The sequence below is a fragment of the Anas platyrhynchos genome, chromosome 8 (assembly GCF_047663525.1).
Source record: "Anas platyrhynchos isolate ZD024472 breed Pekin duck chromosome 8, IASCAAS_PekinDuck_T2T, whole genome shotgun sequence".
In the NCBI taxonomy this organism is placed as follows: Eukaryota; Metazoa; Chordata; class Aves; order Anseriformes; family Anatidae; genus Anas; species Anas platyrhynchos.
Window position 1 is genome coordinate 4,173,026 of NC_092594.1, and position 20,559 is coordinate 4,193,584.

The following is a 20,559-nucleotide window of genomic DNA, read 5'->3' on the forward strand; positions in this document are numbered from 1 at the left end:
GTCAATACAAATTCAGAAAATGGTAGAACAATCTGTTTCTTCAGACACAGAACGTCTGCATCCAGCTAGTTTGCAAGTAATCCGATGTGCACAGGAGGATCAGGTGGCGCAGTCAGTTTACTGCAATACCACTTTTCTCAACTTATAACTTTGTAAGTGCCTTGTTTTATCTCTGCTTGTCAAGCCTTTTGTACCAGGTATGTTTTTGTACTGTGCCTTCTGCCTATTCAGGAGAAAGCAGAATGATAAGGACAATATGCTTGCTTGCCTACTGCATGCTACAGTAGACAAATCATGGAAACCTTAAACATGGAAGTTAAAATTTTCATGAACGTCTTAAAAACAATAATAGGAAACTTCTTTAATAGTTGCTATGATCAATCTAAGCACAACTTTTAATTTCCAGACCACTTGTTTTCAATTTTTCATTTCTAGACTATGTCTTTCTAACTGTGGGATGGGAAGTGGACAATAAAATTAAAAAGAATCATGGATGGATTGAAGATAAATTAATACTGATGAAGATATATTTTTATTAACAGGCTGTGAGCTGTGTCTATTTTCAGATTAAAGTTTGCTATAAAAATACGAAGCCAGCATAAGTTTAAAGCCTTCAAATATATTTTGGGTATTTGCATAATTACACTTGCAAATTAAAATTCCACTATTAAATACATATATATACAAGCACACCTTTTTATTACTTTTTTTTTTTTAATGGATCGGCACTGGACATTTTCTGTAACAAATCTTTAAATGACGTTTAGATGTAGAGCTTAGTGATATGGTTTAGTGGAGGACTTGTTAGTGTTAGGTCAGAGGTTGGAATAGGTGATACTGGAGTCCTCTTCCAACCTAGATGATTCTGTGATTTTGTAAAATATGAATGACCGTGATTTTACCACACTTATTACAAACAATTAAATATCATGCCAAGTTTATTACATCAAGGCACATATCTTTGTTGAAGAAGATAACCACAATGCAATTTTAACATTTAAATGATAGTACCCAGCACCTCAATTAACCTAGTGCTCATGGCACTGAAAGGAAAAAAGAAAGACAAAGAACTCCATATGCATCTGCACATTTCTTAGCAAACAGCAAATTAATTCTGAGTGAGCAGTTTTGAAGTTAGATACATCATGCATTTGTGTCTCTTGGTAAGAAGTCAGTTTCTCTCGTATGCACGGTTGAGCTACAAAATAAGGAATTACCAAGCACCTGACCTGTTGTATGTCCACACAGATATGGAAATCAAGCTGAATTGTTTGCAGTTTCTATCTTTTCTAGAAACCCTAACAGAACGCAATGAGGATAACACAGGTTTAATTCCTATTTTCCAGACAAATGGCAGTCCTCCCTCTAACATAGTCTATACTTACGGGTTTAGCTTTAGACAAGTGTACTTCAGAGAACTGAAAGGATTGGCCATCTTAATGGTAACAAAGGAATTTCTCAGAATTACTGACCACAGAGATTCATAGGAGCAAAGAGTAAGAAAAGATTTTGTAAAGGTTTGTGTACTCTAGGAGACCACAATCTCTTTGTCCCCTCCCCCCCCCACCGCTATAGCCAGAATTGCAAATGGCTCTGTAAATGTTATGGAGAGCTTTTCTGAAATCAATTCTAATAGCTTTGAATATAACTATAATCAGATTTTGTTTAAAGCTCTTGATATGTTCTTTGCACAGGATGGCTATCGGGCACATATAATTGAACATTATATAATAAAGAAAAAATACATTGGCTTTTTGTTCTAGGCACTAGTTTCCATGGACTACTTCTCATTGTATATTACCATTTTCATAAAAGCAGCTCCAAACAGTTGCAAAGACTTATATATGTAGTCATTTTTTTGCAACACCCACAAGCTTTAACATTTCAGTTGTTCAGAATCTTACTGGCCTATGCCCCTTTCCCCAACAAAGGAAATAAGGGCACAAAAATAATTTCTCTTCTTGTTTTCTAATGTCTTAGAACAACACATATTCTACCTACACCTGAAGAGGCAACAAGTCACCAAATTTCAGGAAGCATAAAGCATTTAAGCAGGGAAGTCATGCATACACTATTTGGCATGTGTGAAAACCATTCAATTTCAAACATTCTTATCTGTATGGAGAATTTAGGCACTTCAGCAATTCCATGCAAATGGTCCAATACTGCTTTCACCATGTTCTCTCTTAAATAATGTTAACCTCATTCATCTCCAGAATCACAAAATTGGTGCAGTTTACTAAAATTTTGAATGAATTCTCCACCTATTTCCAACACTTGCTTGGAAACAGAGCTGAGAGTGACACCTTACCAAATATGTTTCATTTAGAAAAGATTAGAAGACAAAACCTAAGTTTACTGCAAGGAAGTACATAAATTTTAAATTAGTTAGAAATATTAGTACACACAAAAAGCAATATACTATTTTGAATAAATTCCTGGTGCATTACTAAGTAACTTTAGGTAAAATAATGTTTATCTAAGAGAAACACGGAATTGCTTTACAGGCAAGGAGTAACCTAAAGAGGGGAGGCTTAGTTTAGATATAAAGAAGAAATTATTTGCTCTGAGGGTGGAGAGGTACAGCAACAGGTTGCCCAGAGAAGCTGTGGATGCACTTACCCACAGAGAAGATGTGGAACACTTCCCCACCCCTGGAAGTATTCAAGGCCAGGCTGGATGGGTCCTTGGGCAACCTGGTCCTTGGGCACCAGGGAGGTGTCCCTGCCCTTGTCAGGGGGCTTGGAACTCAATTATCTTTAAGGTACCTTCCAAACCAAACCATTCTATGATTCTGGGATTCTCACATCCTCTTTCCTTACTACCCTTTTGGAAGTCAGTACTCTTCAGACAGCTGCAGGCCCTCTTTCAACTTACATTTCTGGGAACAAAAACAAATTTTCATGTTGAATTTATGTCTCACTTTTGAGTATTTGGGCTCCTCAGTGTTGTATTTGTAAATATTTCATTTCTCTGAGTTTGCCCTTTAAAAACCAAGGGCATTAAAGATCTCTTCCTGTTTACCCATTTAAGTTAAAGCAAATCAATGAAGAATCATAGGATCTAAAGTTCTTTTGTTTTTTCCTAAATTTTTTCTTAATCCTCAATATCAGATTTGTCATGGCAAAGAAATCAATGAAGATACTGGTTGAATGTCAGTACCTAGGCTCTTGGATTATTACTACCATTTTTTTCCCCATAATCCATATTTAGAAAGCTAAAATGTCATATATGACTAGAGTGAACACTCCTATCTACTTTTTTCCCTTTAATACTGTTAGAGAGATCTACAGTTTCCAAAAACTACCTCATCAGAAATTCCTTAGTATCTCTTCCAGACTTCACTGACTCAAGAAACAATGTTATTGACCACACATCTTAGCTTCCTTTCTATTTTCTCTGAACATCATCTTAATTTTTGTAATTACTTTCATTAGTTAACCTATAGAGCTGGGGTTCAAGCAGATCAAGTTCCTATGTCTAGACATATGTTCCTATGTCTATGAGACTTCCCCCATTCCACACGAACACCTCTATAGTGGCATGCTGACCACAACTAATTAATAATCAAATCCATTCTTCAATGGAGTTACATATCTGGTTATCCCTATTATCAGTATTTATATCTTCCTTTTTCCCTTGCCACTTCTCCTATTACTCTTTTGCTATTTTTACTACATTTGCCATTTTCTTTTTTTAATTCTTCTTAAGTACTAAGTTAGTTTAAAAGAATTCATTACTTCTTCCGAAGTCTCATTTTTGACACTTTCTTTTACTATTTTTCCACTCTCAATTTGAAGATTACACTATTGCAGTGGAATCTATCCATCATGAAGAGCTTGATTTCGTTGAATGTTACCTTGTAGTCAGGTATTCTAAATGAATCTTGAAGTGATTTTTGTTTCTTTTTTAACTTTTATTTATTTATTAAGGGGATTAAAATAATTTCACCCATATAGCCCCAGCACCTTTCCTAATCTTGGGCAATTACTCGTTAGAGCAAATAATTGTCATTTGTTCCAAGTACCAGTCTTTGCTAGTAGTGACATTGTTACCAGCTTACCGTCCCCCTCCATACTAGACACCCAAAATTTTCTTTTTAAGTGAAAGAATGTCCTTCTCTCTAGAATGGAAGTTTTTACCCTGACATCTTTTAAGGCACTGATCCTTTATTTCCGTCTTACTATTCTAATCTTACTAATTACTATTTAACCCCCAAACTACTCTTTCCCATTATGTTTTTGTTTGTTTGTTTGTTTTTAACATAATTTGCAAATTGCTTTCAGCAAGACATTAAAGATAATGTTATTTCATTAATTTAAAATTAGTCAAGGTGATTCTCATGATATTTTCTGTTGTTCTTATGCACAAATTGCAAAACACAACTTTTATTAGCCTCACACTGAATTACTTAATTACAGGATGAAATCATATTCAGTAATAACAACTAAAGCACTTAGCCGTGTTCAAGAATGAAGTGAAAATCATTTAGATTCTTGCAAGTGGGTTCTCAGAGTTCCAATACATTTTTAAAGATACTTTTATATCACATAAAATGCATTCTTTTATATGATAGGACAATCCATAACAGAAGAAAATGAAGATCTTCATCCACTACAGCACTCTTTACTCTGAAAGAGAATGTCATGCTATAACCATTACAAAGAATTTCATTATTCTCTCAACCACAGCAGCCACCCAGTGGCTACTCTTTTTAATACTCAGACACGCATAAAACCAGGAATTTAGGAGATGGTCAGAACTTGCAATTTTCAGTGATAGCCTCTTGCATTAAATATTCCTTTTATGTGAAAGAGGAAATAAAGCCATCAACATTTTTTCTTTGGAAGCAGACTCTACACAAACATTCAGAAGAAGAGGAAGAAGAAAAAAACAAAGATATGGATGTAAATGTTGTGAGGCTCTTTTGTCATTACTGTTTATATATATATATATATAAACATATATATAAACATATATAGTGTCTGTTTGCTTTTCTTTAAATAAGAGACTGTTAATAAGAAGATATATTGTTAATAAAGTTTTAATAGGAAAATATTTCTGTGTGATAGGCTATTTTTTTTCTTTAAACTATAAATCTAGAGAGAAAAAAAAAGTTATTAAATGGAAAAAAAGTTATTAATGGATGTTAAAAGTATCAAGAAATTTAGACCAACAGCACTGACAGATGTTTCTGAACTACATTATAACTCGTTATGAAAGTTTTGCAACAGTTCTCAATCTTGCAGGAACATAAGAGAATTTATTTCATGCCTTATTTAAGTGTCTTTTTGCGTAGGTGCCAGAAAATGGCTTCATATCCAAAAGCTTGCCTGTTTTTTTTTTAACTGTATTGGTCTAGCTAAAAATGTTACTCTCCCTGCCATTTTTGCCTTGAAGATATCCGTAAACCTTCACAGTTTCAATATTAGTGATTATTAGACACTTTAATATTTATAAAGCAATTATATACAGCCAAAGAGGAACTTAAATAATAAAATTCATTTAAGATGACAAGAAGCATGAAGTTCTTCATCCACATTCTTATGATCTTCCAAATACTCTACTTGAAACCACTTCTTTCCATTTTCTAAGTTCCGAGTTTAACAAAATCTGTGTACATAATGTTTCAATAATGAGGAAAACCTCTATAAAATTCAAAAACTATAACAAATATAAATTATTATCAATGAATAATGCATGTTACTACCAGACAAGAAGTGACAGACGATTACAAAGAAAAGAACCAATATACTTTGTTGTAAATGGCATCGGTTTCTGCTGTGCATACCTAAGTATGTTGGAAGATATATACTTATTGTTACAGGAGTTCCCTCCAGCAATCTTAATATTTGGAAACTGCTATAGTGCACTCTCATTTCAATTGAATGAATGCCATTCTTTGATATTCCTGTATAAGAAACAGAATCAGGAATGATTCTTTGAAATATAAACTTGTGTAATAATTTTGCGTTCTTTCACGTTATTACTAGCCTCTACAACTGTATTACTTGTGCTTTCAGTAAACTGATAAAAATTTTTGCCATTTCATCTATAATGATAATGATCTCTAGGAAACAAAATACATAATTAAAAAATCATAAGCTGACCTTCAATGTATGTTTGACCAAAGTCTGGAATTTCTCTTTGAACTGAATCTGATAATTGTGTTCTGTGCTAGAGACGATCACGTACAGTCAGGACTATGCTGCAGCTTCCTTGACACAAAGCTACACAGTCAGTGTCACCAGTCTTCCATACATGTGTAGGACAAGCCCACTTTCTGCATCAAGCTGAGTGAAGGTCTACATGAAGTCTTTTAGCAGCACCTACAGATTCCTGTTTTTTTGTTTGTTTGTTTTGTTTTGTTTTTCTCTCAGAGATAGCCACTTCTTTTTGTCACATTTTCTGCTTACTTAAATTTCTTTTTCTTCTCCATCATTATTAGCCCCCAACTTCAAGATGACCCATTTATTTCTGCCCATTTTTCTTTGTAGAGGGTTCAGAACCTCTAACTGAGAACCCAGGAATCAAACATTTTGACACATCTACTTGTTGGTTTGACACCTGGAATTTGATATATAAGTTCAGGTTGAGGAACTGGTATGTTCTCCAAAGCAGACTGCAGGCAACACACAAAAAGTTAATGGAAATATGTAATTTCTTCATACATCATCCCTTCTCATGGAGGAAAGTAGTTACTAACTTATCTTTGTTCAACTCCTTAACCTGAAACTACTTGCTCTCAATAATTTATATTTGACTTTAATTACGTTTCAGTTCTAAGTTCCAATGAATTCTGATAGACCATATTACTGAAAACATTTGCTTAGTGTTTGCATCATTTAACCAAGGCTAGGGTCGATAAATATTAGCTAGCAGTAGGCCTACAGTCCTAATTTTTATTTTTTTTTTAATTCCTTCTGCTGGACTACAGTACTACCTGAAGCTATGACTTCAGTTTTTCCACTGCAACATGCTTAGCCACTGACAGACTAGGCTGTTGTATGGATAATACCCTTGCCAGAATTTTAAACCCTGCCCAGTAAGATTCAATTTTTATTGGACATTGGAATTAATAATGAAATCAGTTCTTAACTGAATTTAGCAAATCCCAAAGACCTTAAATTCTCTAATACTTGATTTTTTATTTTCCACTTGGAGTTTCTCAAACAAAATGAGAATAATATTAATAAAGTAGTGGAAGTAAACAAAACCAAGCATTAATATTGGATTAATATTAATGATCCAATTAATGGAGCAGTTTGTCATTCACTGATGGATCATCAGATTAGCCATAAAACATGCAACATGTTACAAAGAAGGGTTCAACATATCCACTATATAGAATAAACAACTGATGTAGTGTATGCCTCTGTACCTGATGTACGTAGTGTATAAGTGAATGAGAAATTTGGAAGAAGCAATAAAGTAGAGTGAGCCAGAGCACAAGACGGTATGAGAGATGAAGAGGGACAATGTGACTGTGTAAGAAAAAGACTTGGGCAAGCACACAAGACTAAGCATGAAGAAGCACGTGTGAGAAAGACAGAGCAAGAGAGCACGTGCCCATGACTGAACACAAAGGAGCATACAGAAGACTGACGAACAGCAAGTGAAAGGGCAAGAGCCAAGACAATGAGAGACAGCAAGTGAGCCAGAGGTAAAATGAAGAGAGTGCGTAACAGAGGGCACACGGGGGAAGGGGTGCACACCCAATGATGGCATGAGAGCACAACAGAGATACAGAGCACAAGGTCTCTTCTCTGGTATCTCTTTCAAAAATCAGCACATTATAGCATCCAGATATTTTCTCATATTAGGAAAAATCAGGCAATGTTACCCACATGAGTGATCACCACTCAAACACTGTAACTTCACATAGCATTTGGCATGAAAGGCAAATTACTGGTTTGGAAGGCGGGGGGGTTAAATCTGACAGGGAGCTAACACACACACAAGTGAAACAGGAACTCTTCACACGCTACTTTCGTGTACAAACAAGAATTTCATCACAGTGGAGCAAAAACATATAGTAGCAATAGCACAGGTGTCCTATGATCAGCAATATCAACAATAAAACCACAATCTTACCAAAGACAGGAGAGAATATTTAAGGTTTTAAAAACAGAGTCAAAAGTTAGTAATTATTTAAAAAAAAATGACTCACCCACTCACCTAGTGCATTTTAAATTGGAGAGCAAAGTTAGGAGGAAGACAGCAGCTGTCTCTTTCACCAATTACCTGCCAGTGCTAAAGTACTACATTTGCATCCACAAAATGCAATGCAAAACTAAATTTTACTGCATTAAGAGAACTGCTTAGTCTATCGCTTCACAGTTCAGAGAAAACATAGAAGACCCAGAACAGAATCTTGATGCACTTCTGTTTTAAAATGCAAGTCCTGACAACCTGACAATGTTTCATGTAGCCCCTTTATCTCAAAAAATATATAATAATAATAAAAATTAAAATTAAAAATCTCTCTCTCATATGAAACTTGAGCTATCCCAGAATGTATTGTTTCATTTCCAGCACACATGAAATGTAACAAGATATTGCACTTTGGTTGCCTTTTAAAAACAGAAGCACAGCAGAACTCAACATTATCCATAATCCTTTCATTCACATATTTCCTCTCACCTCTTTCATTTTTTAATCAGAGAATTGAATTATTATTGACCTTAAAAGGCTGATACTTTACCACATCTTGCAAAGTACAAAAGCAACTTTACCTTTTCCCTGCTGCAGCCTGCCTTTTGTTCTTCTTAGATTAGTCATTTTTAAAATCTTCTCCACTGTGAAATCAAACAGGTCGCGCAGGCAGGGCGAGCAGGAAGGGAGGAGAGCAACCCCCGCCCACACGAACGCCTCTTAACGACGGTCTTTAGCTAGGCGATAATGGTCTCCACAAGGCACGGAGCGCTCTGCAGGAGGTCGGTACACACCCAGACCGACTGCCCGTTAAAGAATGCAGCGGTTCAGGTCACCGGATGCAGGGAGTGTCAGAGCCTGCTGCTGCCGTCGGCGGGAGGCAGAGACGCTGCGTGCGTGAGATGTGAGCAAGTGGATGACCTGATCCGCATGGTGGCGGAGCTCAAGGAGGAGGTGGAGAGGCTGAGGGCCATCAGGGAATGTGAGCGGGAGATAGACTTCTGGAGCAACTCCCTGCAGGGCCTCAAGGAGAGGTACCGGGGTGAGACACCCCAAATGGGGGTGGACCCCCTGCCCTGTCGCCGTCGGGCAGAGGGAGGGGATCTGGGAGTTGAGGAGGAGTGGAGACAGGTCCCTGCGCGACATGGCAGGCGATGCCCTCCCCTTCCGGCCCCACCTTCCCAGGTGCCCTTACAAAACAGGTTTGAGGCCCTGGAGATTGAGAGACCAGCAACTGAGGAAGAGATAGAAAGTGTTCCCAGGAGGATGCCTAGGGCGAGGAGGTCGACTCCACGCATCAGGACTGCCTCCACCAAGAAAGAAAGAAGGGTGATTGTCGTGGGAGACTCTATCCTTAGGGGGACAGAGGGCCCTATTTGTCGGCCTGACCCTACCCGTAGGGAAGTCTGCTGCCTCCCTGGGGCCAGAGTCAGGGATGTTGCCAGGAAGCTCCCCAACCTGGTACGCCCCTCTGATTATTATTCTCTCCTGATAGTCCAGGCGGGCAGTGATGACATTGATGACAGAAGCCTGAAGGCTATCAAAAGAGACTTTAGGGGGCTGGGACGGTTAGTGGACGGAGCAGGAGTGCAGGTAGTATTTTCGTCCATCCCTACATTGACAGGGAGGGGTATGGAGAGGACAAGGAAAGCCCACCTGTTAAACACGTGGCTCCGGGGCTGGTGCCTATGCAGAAATCTTGGGTTTTTCGACCATGGGGCAGTTTACTCAGCACCTGGTCTGATGGCCGTAGACGGGTCCCTATCCTTTTAGGGGAAAAAGGATCCTGGGCCAGGAGCTGGCGGGGCTCATTGATAGGGCTTTAAACTAGGTAAGAAGGGGGATGGGGCTGAAGCAAGGACTGTTGGGGCTGTGCCAGGGGGAGCAATGGCAAGGCCGGAGGATAAGGTAAAGGCCCAGCTGAAGTGCATCTACACCAATGCACGCAGCATGGGTAACAAACAGGAGGAGCTGGAAGCCATCGTGCAGCGGGCAGGCTACGACTTGGTTGCCATCACGGAAACGTGGTGGGACCAGTCTCATGACTGGAGTGCTGCGATGCCTGGCTATAGGCTCTTCAGAAGGGACAGGCAGCACAGAAGGGGTGGCGGTGTGGCTCTCTATATCAGAGAGTCTTTCGATGTTGTAGAACTCGAGGCTAGGAATGACAAGATCGAGTCCCTTTGGGTTAGGATCGGCAGGGACAACAAGGCTAGTGTCCTGGTCGGGGTCTGCTATAGACCGCCGAACCAGGATGAGGAGACGGATGAGGAGTTCTACAGGCAGCTGACAGAAGTTGTGAAATCGTCGGCGCTTGTACTCGTGGGGGACTTCAACTTCCCTGACATATCCTGGAAGCACAACACAGCCCAGACGAAGCAGTCTAGGAGGTTTCTGGAGAAAGTGGAAGATAGCTTCCTGACGCAGCTGATTAGTGAACCTACCAGGGGTGGTGCCCAGCTAGACCTTCTCTTCACAAACAGAGAAGGACTGGTGGAGGATGTGATTGTCGGGAACAGTCTTGGGCAGAGTGACCACGAAATGGTGGAGTTCACTATTCTTGGCGGGGCCAGGAAGGGAACCAGTAAAACCACTGTATTGGACTTTCGGAGGGCTGACTTTGGGCTGCTCAGGACACTAGTCGGTGGAGTCCCATGGGAGGCGGTTCTGAAGGGCAGAGGGGTCCAGAAAGGCTGGGCGCTCTTTAAGAGGCAAATCCTAATGGCGCAGGAGCGGTCTATTCCCATGCGCCCAAAGATGAGCCAGCGGGGAAGAAGACCAGCCTGGCTCAACAGAGAATTGTGGCTTGAGCTTAGGAAAAAAAAGAGGGTTTATAATCTTTGGAAAATTGGGCAGGCCACTAAGGAGGACTATAAGGATGTAGCGAGGCTGTGCAGGGACAAGATTAGGAAGGCCAAAGCTCATCTGGAGCTCAATCTGGCTACTGCTGTTAAAGATAACAAAAAACGCTTTTATAAATACATCAACACCAAAAGGAGGACTAGGGAGAATCTCCATCCTTTACTGGATGCAGGGGGAAACTTAGTTACAAGAGATGAGGAAAAGGCGGAGGTGCTCAATGCCTTCTTTGCCTCAGTCTTTAGCGGCAAAACTGGTTGCTCTCTGGATACCCAGTACCCAGAACTGGTGGAAGGGGACAGGGAGCAGGATGTGGCCCTCACCATCCACGAAGAACTGGTTGGTGACCTGCTACGGCACTTGGATGTCCACAAATCGATGGGGCCGGATGGGATCCACCCAAGGGTACTGAGAGAACTGGCAGAGGAGCTGGCCAAGCCCCTATCCATCATTTATCAGCAGTCCTGGCTATCGGGGGAGGTCCCAGCTGACTGGCGACTAGCAAACGTGACGCCCATCTACAAGAAGGGCCGGAGGGCAGACCCGGGGAACTACAGGCCGGTCAGTTTGACCTCAGTACCAGGGAAGCTCATGGAGCAGATCCTCTTGGGAGTCATCATGCGGCACTTGAAGGGCAAGCAGGCGATCAGGCCCAGCCAGCATGGGTTTATGGAAGGCAGGTCCTGCTTGACGAACCTGATCTCCTTCTACGACAAAGTGACGCGCTGGGTGGATGAGGGAAAGGCTGTGGATGTGGTCTACCTTGACTTCAGCAAGGCTTTTGACACCGTCTCCCACAGCATTCTCCTCAAGAAACTGGCTGCTCTTGGCTTGGACTGGCGCACGCTTCGTTGGGTTAGAAACTGGCTGGATAGCCGGGCCCAAAGAGTTGTGGTAAATGGAGCCAAGTCCAGTTGGAGGCCAGTCACTAGTGGCATCCCCCAGGGCTCGGTGCTGGGGCCGGTCCTCTTTAACATCTTCATCAATGATCTGGATGACGGCATTGAGTGCACCCTCAGTAAGTTTGCAGATGACACCAAGCTAGGTGCGTGTGTCGATCTGCTCGAGGGTAGGAAGGCTCTGCAGGAGGATCTGGATAGGCTGCACCGATGGGCTGAGGTCAACTGTATGAAGTTCAACAAGGCCAAGTGCCGGGTCCTGCACCTGGGGCGCAATAACCCCAAGCAGAGCTACAGGCTGGGAGAGGAATGGTTGGAGAGCTGCCAGGCAGAGAAGGACCTGGGAGTGATGGTGGACAGTCGGCTGAATATGAGCCAGCAGTGTGCTCAGGTGGCCAAGAAGGCCAACGGCATCCTGGCTTGTATCAGAAACACTGTGACCAGCAGGGCTAGGGAGGTGATCGTCCCCCTGTACTCGGCTCTGGTGAGGCCGCACCTCGAGTACTGTGTTCAGTTTTGGGCCCCTCGCTACAAGAAGGACATCGAGGTGCTTGAGCGGGTCCAAAGAAGGGCGACGAAGCTGTTGAGGGGCCTGGAGAGCAAGTCCTATGAGGAGCGGCTGAAGGAGCTGGGCTTGTTCAGCCTAGAGAAGAGGAGGCTCAGGGGTGACCTTATCGCTCTGTATAAGTACATTAAAGGAGGCTGTAGCGAGGTGGGGGTTGGCCTGTTCTCCCATGTGCCTGGTGACAGGACGAGGGGGAATGGGCTAAAGTTACGCCAGGGGAGTTTTAGGTTAGATGTTAGGAAGAATTTCTTTACTGAAAGGGTTGTGAGGCACTGGAACGGGCTGCCCAGGGAGGTGGTGGAGTCACCATCCCTGGAAGTCTTCAAAAGACGTTTAGATGTAGAGCTTAGGGATATGGTTTAGTGGGGACTGTTAGTGTTAGGTTAGAGGTTGGACTCGATGATCTTGAGGTCTCTTCCAACCTAGAAATTCTGTGATTCTGTGAAATACAATTAGATAACATTTCATTTACTGGGGCTAGCATCCTTTATTATATTAACATAATGCTCAAATTTTTATTCTAAAGTTTATTTTAAAAAATCCATTATTTCTAATGATAAAAGAACATAAAGTGAAGGCATCCAGTATCTACCACACTGTGTTGGGTTTATGAGGCAAGGTTTTGGCAGAGATTGCCCTCCAGACTGTGGAGAAGACCACAGTGAAGCAGTCCTCCTGCAGCCTACGGAGGCCCCTGCAGCAGTTGGTTGTGCTCTGAAAAATGCTGCTGCCCATGGAGAGCCCACACAGGTGTTTTTTTGGCAGAACTGTGGCCCAAGTTGGGCCCATGCCTGAGCAGTCTGCTGCTGGAGGACTGCACCCCACTGGAGCGTTCTTGAAGAATGGCAGCCAGGGAGAAAGGGGAACTTGTTAGGAGGAAGGAGTGACAGAGGCTACCTGTTACGAAGAGACCACAACCTCCACTGCCAGCCTCTCACACCATTCAGGGCTCAGGGTGCTGAGGTGGAAGAGTTGGGAGTGAAGTTGAGCCTGGGAAGAAGGAGCAGGTGAGGGGCAGCTGTTTTTGTTTTGTTTCTCACCACGCTTCTCTATTTTTACTTGACAATAAACTATAATAAATTTCCCCTAGTCAAGGGTTTTTTGGCCATGATGGTAATTGGTGATTTCCATGTTCTTATCACAGGTTAGGAGCTTTTCCACCCTGCCCTGTCAAGGACAGGGTGTGGGAGGCTGGAGGAGGCTAGGTGGGCACCTGGCAGTTGCCACGGTCAAGCTGTTTTACTGGTAAATAATATTCATGGTGTATTTGGGTGACCCCTGAAGAGACACTCCAGAATACAGACCCAGGTCTGTATTTCCATGAAAAATACATGCCAAAACAAGCTCATTTTAAAAATCTTACCCCCTTTGCAGAAACATACCTGTCTCTAAAGGGAAAGAGGAAAAAAAGAAAGAATTAATGGTTATTGGCAGGGCAAATGCTTCATTTATTTATTAATGGCAACACCTCACACATAGTCTGAATTAATCATATTGCTTACAGAGTTTGCATTTACTGCAAGGTAAGTTTTAAATTTTTATAGATGGTTAAAATAGAAATGTATCCTAAATTCTCAGAAAGTTGCAAGCATAGAGGAGTAATGACTCTAAATTTCTTTACGAGCATTATGTGGGCAAAAATATATGCTGGGTTTTGACTGCGGATTGGATTCTTGTTAGAGAGAATACTTTTCTTCTTTTTTTTTTTTTTTTTTTTTGAGCAGAATAATAAGGGTGTATTCTTATAGCTCCCTTTCTACCTCTACAATTACTTTAAAATGTTGTGAAGACTCAGCTTCTCAGCACAAGCTGAATAGGCAGTTCTTTGCCAAGATCCCTGTCCATTGTGCATTCATGAAAGCAAACATGAATGCCATTGATCCCAGCAGGAAGGCTTGCAGGCTTGACACACTCTGTGCCAAAGCAAGGGCTCTAATTAGTGATCCTTCCAGCTGGACAGTAAAGGCCTTACCCTTCCTTAGGGAATAATAAGACAGGCCATGTCTGAAGTCCCCAAGTAAGCTTTATAGAATAGGGAGCATGCAGAGAACTGCATTAAAGGCACTAAACCAGCCGACACAGGTGACCGAACAGTGAACTGTGCACTTGGCAATGAACAGAAAAATGCCTGCTACACAAGCATCATCTGGTCTTTGGTTCCTCCTGTTTGCCTGAATTACTGTCAGAATTCAAAGGACTGTAATGGATGGCGCAACTATTTAAAAGAAAGCAATAGATTTGTTGCAACAGTGATAGTTTTGAATATCTTCAAACCTTTTCTTCAAAAACAATGCTTGTTGACAATATAACATACCAATTCATAACATCACCATTCTTTGCAGAATAATGATAAAAAACTCATTAGCAGTAACAGGCTTTGAAAAATAGGCAGCATGTGTAATTTCAGCACTTCAAAACTGTTCGCAATAAAGTCACTTTTAATTATATTTCTTTATAAAGAAAAATTATCTAAAGGATTAAAAATAGAAAGTCCTTTCATAGTAAAGATTACTAGCACTAGACTGCAAACACTGTAACCAGAGAAAAGCACTTGTACATATATGCAAAGTGTACATCTAGGTTTCTGTATATAAAAGATCTTATACAACTTCTTTTATTGCATTGCTGCTTCAGAATTCTGACAACCACAATATTCAAAACGCGAGTTTCACTGAAAAAGCAGGATCTACTGAAAACAGTGGCTTATTTAAACATACTTTACATATAAGCGCATGAAATGTATAAAGAAGCATTGACATCTTGAAAGATTACAATGCCAAAAATTGCGTGAAGCTACAGTAGAAAAAAAATCCAAATGGTATATGCATATCCATTGTATACATCAATTATCTATTAACAAATTCCCAACGTAGATAAATTCCTCCTCTGTTAAAAAATAAAAATAAAAAAATCATAAGTTAACACTTTTAAAAATAAACTAGAACGTACAAGTTTACACCCTTCTAATCCAACCACATTTGCTTTTTGAAAGCAAATGCAAATTCTAAAAGTGAAATATTAAAAGTATTTAAAAACGAAAATTTTTCACTTAGAATTATTATCCTACCTTGAGAACTGCACTTTCTTTAGCCAAGCAAAATGCTTGGTCCTTCTGATGTTTGTTCCATTTTCACATCAAGTGGATATTAATTTTAACTACTAGCTTTCACTGAGAATCTTTCATTCTTGAAGAGAAATAAGAAAATTACTTATTGAAAACAAACAAGTCTCATTTCAAGATAGCAGCTTTTAGCCAATAGTTTTCTGATTTTCTACCTTTTGTTTAATACTGGTTATTCTTACTTGCCTGAAAGACTGCTACATTTCTCTTATCAGCAACATTATTATATTTTTTCTAAAAATAAGATTGAAAAAAGAGAGGAAGAAAGGCTGTAAACAAAAAGCTGTAGAATACAAAGGCAGTTAAAAGTTGGCTTCACAGCTCCTCAAAATAAATACTGAAGGATTATGATTCTGTAACCACAATCAGGATCTTTTTTACATCAAAGCTAGAGAAAAAGTAATGATATTAGTGCTTTGGACTCTAAATGGAACATACTGTTATTGCTGGGCAATAACTGTCCTTGTGCTGAGTGACAAAAAAAAAAAAGGGGAAAAGGCGCACTTCCCCTCCCACATTCCCTGTATATCTCTAAAAATAAAGGACAGGTGAATATTCAAGGTGAAAATCAATATAATTTTTAAGATAGCCAGGAAGCCTTTAAATTACCTGAAGCACATTCTGTGCTCATTTAAAGAACATTCTGTATGCAGGCTGTAGTAAGAAAAGTATCTGTAGAATTAAGCAAAAGATCAATGAACAAATTTTCAGTGTACCACGAAGAATTCATAATGTAATAGTTATAAAACAATTGACTTTATGATTGTTTAATATTATCACAGGCTCATAGAGATGTATATTCAAGGTATTATAAGGTTGCATTAAAGAAGGTCACATTAAAGTGAGGACAATAGCTCTGAATCTCAAAGGATTTGGTCTAAGAATGTATTGGAAAACGAGAGATTCATAATAGTTTTTTCAGCCTGTTTTAGCATGTTTTCTAATACCATGAAGTCTTATGACATATTTAAAGTCAGTTTAAAGCTTATTTTTCTTCATTAAGACAATAAAGTGTGTTTTTCCTACATTCATGCTATCTATAGCACTTTGGTTTGCACTTCCGGATGCAGCCCAGCTAGTATGCATTTTCTTCTACATTCACTAATGAGGTGGTACAAAAATAAAAATAAAAACCAGGGAATAAATTAGGAGACTAAAATGCAACCTACAGTGAGATGCAATCTACAGGTGGAAAAACATAAAAATTGAGAAGTATGTCAGCATAAATTCATAGAATCATAGAATATCCTGAGTTGGAAGGGACCCTTAAGGATCATCAAGTCCAACTCTTGACACCGCACAGGTCTACCCAAAAGTTCAGCCCATGTGACTAAGTGCACAGTCCAATCTCTTCTTAAATTCAGACAGGCTCGGTGCAGTGACCACTTCCCTGGGGAGCCTGTTCCAGTGTGCAACCACCCTCTCTGTGAAGAACCCCCTCCTGATGTCAAGCCTAAACTTCCCCTGCCTCAGCTTAACCCCGTTCCCGCGGGTCCTGTCGCTGGTGTTAATGGAGAAAAGGTCTCCTGCCTCTCGACACCCCCTTACTAGGAAGTTGTAGACTGCGATGAGGTCGATTGTTAATTGATTGTTAAGTGATTGTTATGCTCTGGTAAAAGACGTATTCAAGTGGAGAGAATATCTGTCCAGGCTTGGAGTCAATCATATGCAGTCAGTAGAACCTGGCTCAAATAACAAAACCAGTTTCTGACACTAGGTCCTTACTGCTTCAAAAATGAGCAGCTACGTTCATTTGATGCTAGACACTGCCCCTCTGGTAGTCTACCCAGGGCCTAGAAGGGACATACCTCCAATCTCTAATGACCTAATAGGTGGGCTGGCAGGAAACTGGCCATCCAGAAAATGACAGGTCCAAGTTTGAGGTTTGATAGGAAGGTTTTGAGAGCTCTCGCTTTGTCACAGCCTGCCAGTTTTCTATGCCCAGGAGAGAGCTCTACTCTTTTTCTTCTCATGGTTTTATTCTCCATCTGAACACATAGAAACTGGCTTCAAAGTCTCAATTCTCCCCACACTGTGATCAAATAAATGAAGTAGTATCGAGGCTCATTCTGATCTCTCCACTCTAATTTATGTACCAGAGCTCTCTAAATGGCATCTGACAGACAAACTCCCTCTGCACCCATGTCTCTGGCTGGACAGCAATTCAAATTCAAATAATAATAATAATAATAATAATAATAATAATAATAATAATAATAATAAAGCTCTCTGTCTTTCCTTCCTTTTTTGAAAACTAAGCAGTTATCACAATGACAAAGAAAAATGACTGCCCTCCTTAAGACATATGCAAACAACAGATGATTGATGATTATAGAATTTGGCTTACAGAACCTTAGTAACCAGTCAGAAGAACTGCCAATGGCATATACATGTATACAATTTTACCACATGGCATCAACTTGTACCCACGTCTGACTGCCACACACCTTAAGTTAGCACCACTCAGTCTGCAGGAAGGGGCTGTTACCTGCCTTTAATGTTAAATGTTTAATGTCTAAAAAACACACTACTGTCTATAGAACTTGTTGGAAGTCTCTCACCAAACATAAGAAACTTAACTAGCTTAGCAAACGAGCCAACCTTTCAGACTTTATGTTTATCCCTACTACTGAGAGCAGTACCACCACGATGAGGCAGAGCTGAGAAGCCTGCATGTGTGGAAAGAAACCTCACTAATGTACTGCACGAGCACTAAGCTTTACATACTGCTCAACATGAGCATTAAAATAATGGTGTGCTTTGCAAGCCCTATAGTTTTTAACAAATAAAAGAATCTGAAAAGCTGAATTAGTAAGTATTTTAGGAAAGACTTAAGTGTTAAATATTCTGTATCACTGAATTAAAGCTGAAAGGTTCCCATGTTATCCACTCTAAAAATATCCACTACCCTGCTTTACAGCCTTTTGGAGGCTGTTTTCAGCTACGATGGGGGAATAGACCCCAGCTAGACCTCACACGTATCAGACAAGCCTCAACTCCAATGCAAACGGAGCTGTCTGACCACCAACTAAGGCTCATGAAGTGACTAAACACTTCCTTGACAAGTGCCAAATGCTGATCTAAAATTCCAGATATAAACATGTAGGTAACATAGAGCCACCACTGTGGGCTCTTTATACATACAGCAATTACTTTTTTTTTTTTTTTTTTTTTTTTTACTAATTCAGACACCTTAGCAATTACCTAAACTATAAACTTTAACGCTCCCACAATCTATTCCCTTTAGGTTTATTACTAATTTTCATTTGAAACGGAACACCTGAAGCAATAAAACTGCTAAGCATTCATATCTATCTTGAGAACAGTAGTTTCCTAAAACTACTATGAAAGAGCCCACTATATGAACTGCACTGTTCAAACCTTACACTAACCTACAGCTTTTGGGGATTTATAAAACTCCTTGCAGAAGAGAATGTGCAGCATTTGTACACTTGGCATGGATTCTGCTATTCATTAGAAAAACTTTATAAACACTGAGTTTTTTCTGACACCACAATGATCATTCATGTACATACACATATACATGCATGCATATAAAATGGGTGAAACCTATAATGCTTAAAAATACAAAAAATTGAATGTACTTATGTGTATTCTTCATGATGTCAGCCAGGTCCTTAGAAGTATACTGACCAGTCAAAAATAACAGTATTTTTTACAGTGCTTATTAACAGTTACATCAGTACAGACTTCTAGAGAAGTTTCATGGTTAAACTTCTGACTTTAAGATCACATTTTGTTTTTTGCTTTTTTGTTTGTTTGTTTGAACTGTTCGTCTGTTCATGCTGAAATTTAAGATCTGATTTCACAAATTCAACTTTCCAGATGCCTTAAGAGCCAAGAATTAAATTCTGGATAGCCTTACTGTCCACTATATTATGCATATATTGAAACAGCCAGCCTCTTAATTAGCTGATTATACAGGGAGTTAACATCCCCTTTTTTTGCATGGAGTTACCTCATTTGGATACTCACGTTGCAGTCACATATTCCTCATGTTTCTAGCAGAAATACTTTATAGACTAGTCCATATAGGCAGCTTGTAAGAAGGACTACACGAGGACCTACATGAGAAACCAGAAAATAATTTCTCTGCCATGCCATCTTGCAGGACGGAGGGGGAAGGAACCACCACCAAAAAACACTTCAGTTTCATCTCTAAAACACTGCCGCCCCCCAGAGGCAGCGGTTCGCGAGCTGCAGCTCTGTCAGCTAAAATTTGCAAAATTCGAGCAAAATTTGAGCGCCTGAGAAACATTGCTGGGCGTTTTCGCGTTAACCGGTGCAGACAGAGGTAACCGTGATAACATATAATGGAAAACCAGCCTCCGTGAGCAACATCACACCGCAGGTTAGACATGATTTGTTCCCAGGTATTGCTACCTAACCACACACGGATGGGATGGCTGCAGCTGTATTTCTGCCTCTTTGGGCCCCGGTATTAGTTATGGCAATAACGGGGTGTCACGGCGAAGAAACGTGTCCGCCCCGGGACTCGAACCCGCAACCCCCGGGTCTGGAACCGCCCCGCCCCGCCCCACTGCCCTCTGCGTGCGCACCGAGCGGGGCTGCCAGGCGCATGCGCACTGGGAGCCTCCACCCCCCCCCCCCCCCCCCCCCCCCCACACACACACCCACACCCTCATGGCCGTGGGCGGTGGCCGCGCATGCACAGTTGAAGCCGGGGGCAGCGCTCTGGGTGTCTGGTGCCGTGGGTGGTGTTCCCACTGGATCGGTCTGGGCAGATACACATGCAACCCCATTAACTCTTTTAGAGTAGAGCGAGGGGTTAAGCCATCACCTTAAGGCTTATTCTGTCTCGATTCGTAGAGGCTTGTTTTTTCTCTATTTTGAGTTGTAAGTGACTTTGCTACCGGCTCGGTATGCGAAGATACATCGGAGGACACGCGTCTCTATGTAGCTGCCAGGACCCAAAACAG

At 40.7% G+C, this 20,559-nt stretch overlaps 1 long non-coding RNA gene across 1 annotated transcript; it reads right to left on the bottom strand.

Moving 5' to 3' along the window:
- Window positions 1–14,161: 14,161 nt before the first annotated feature.
- On the bottom strand, window positions 14,162–20,147 carry LOC140003027 (uncharacterized). Its single transcript, XR_011810953.1, has 4 exons — window positions 19,595–20,147; window positions 16,208–16,270; window positions 15,545–15,662; window positions 14,162–15,363 (listed from the first exon to the last, which is right to left on the bottom strand). It is a non-coding gene; the product is annotated as an uncharacterized lncRNA (long non-coding RNA).
- Window positions 20,148–20,559: the final 412 nt, after the last annotated feature.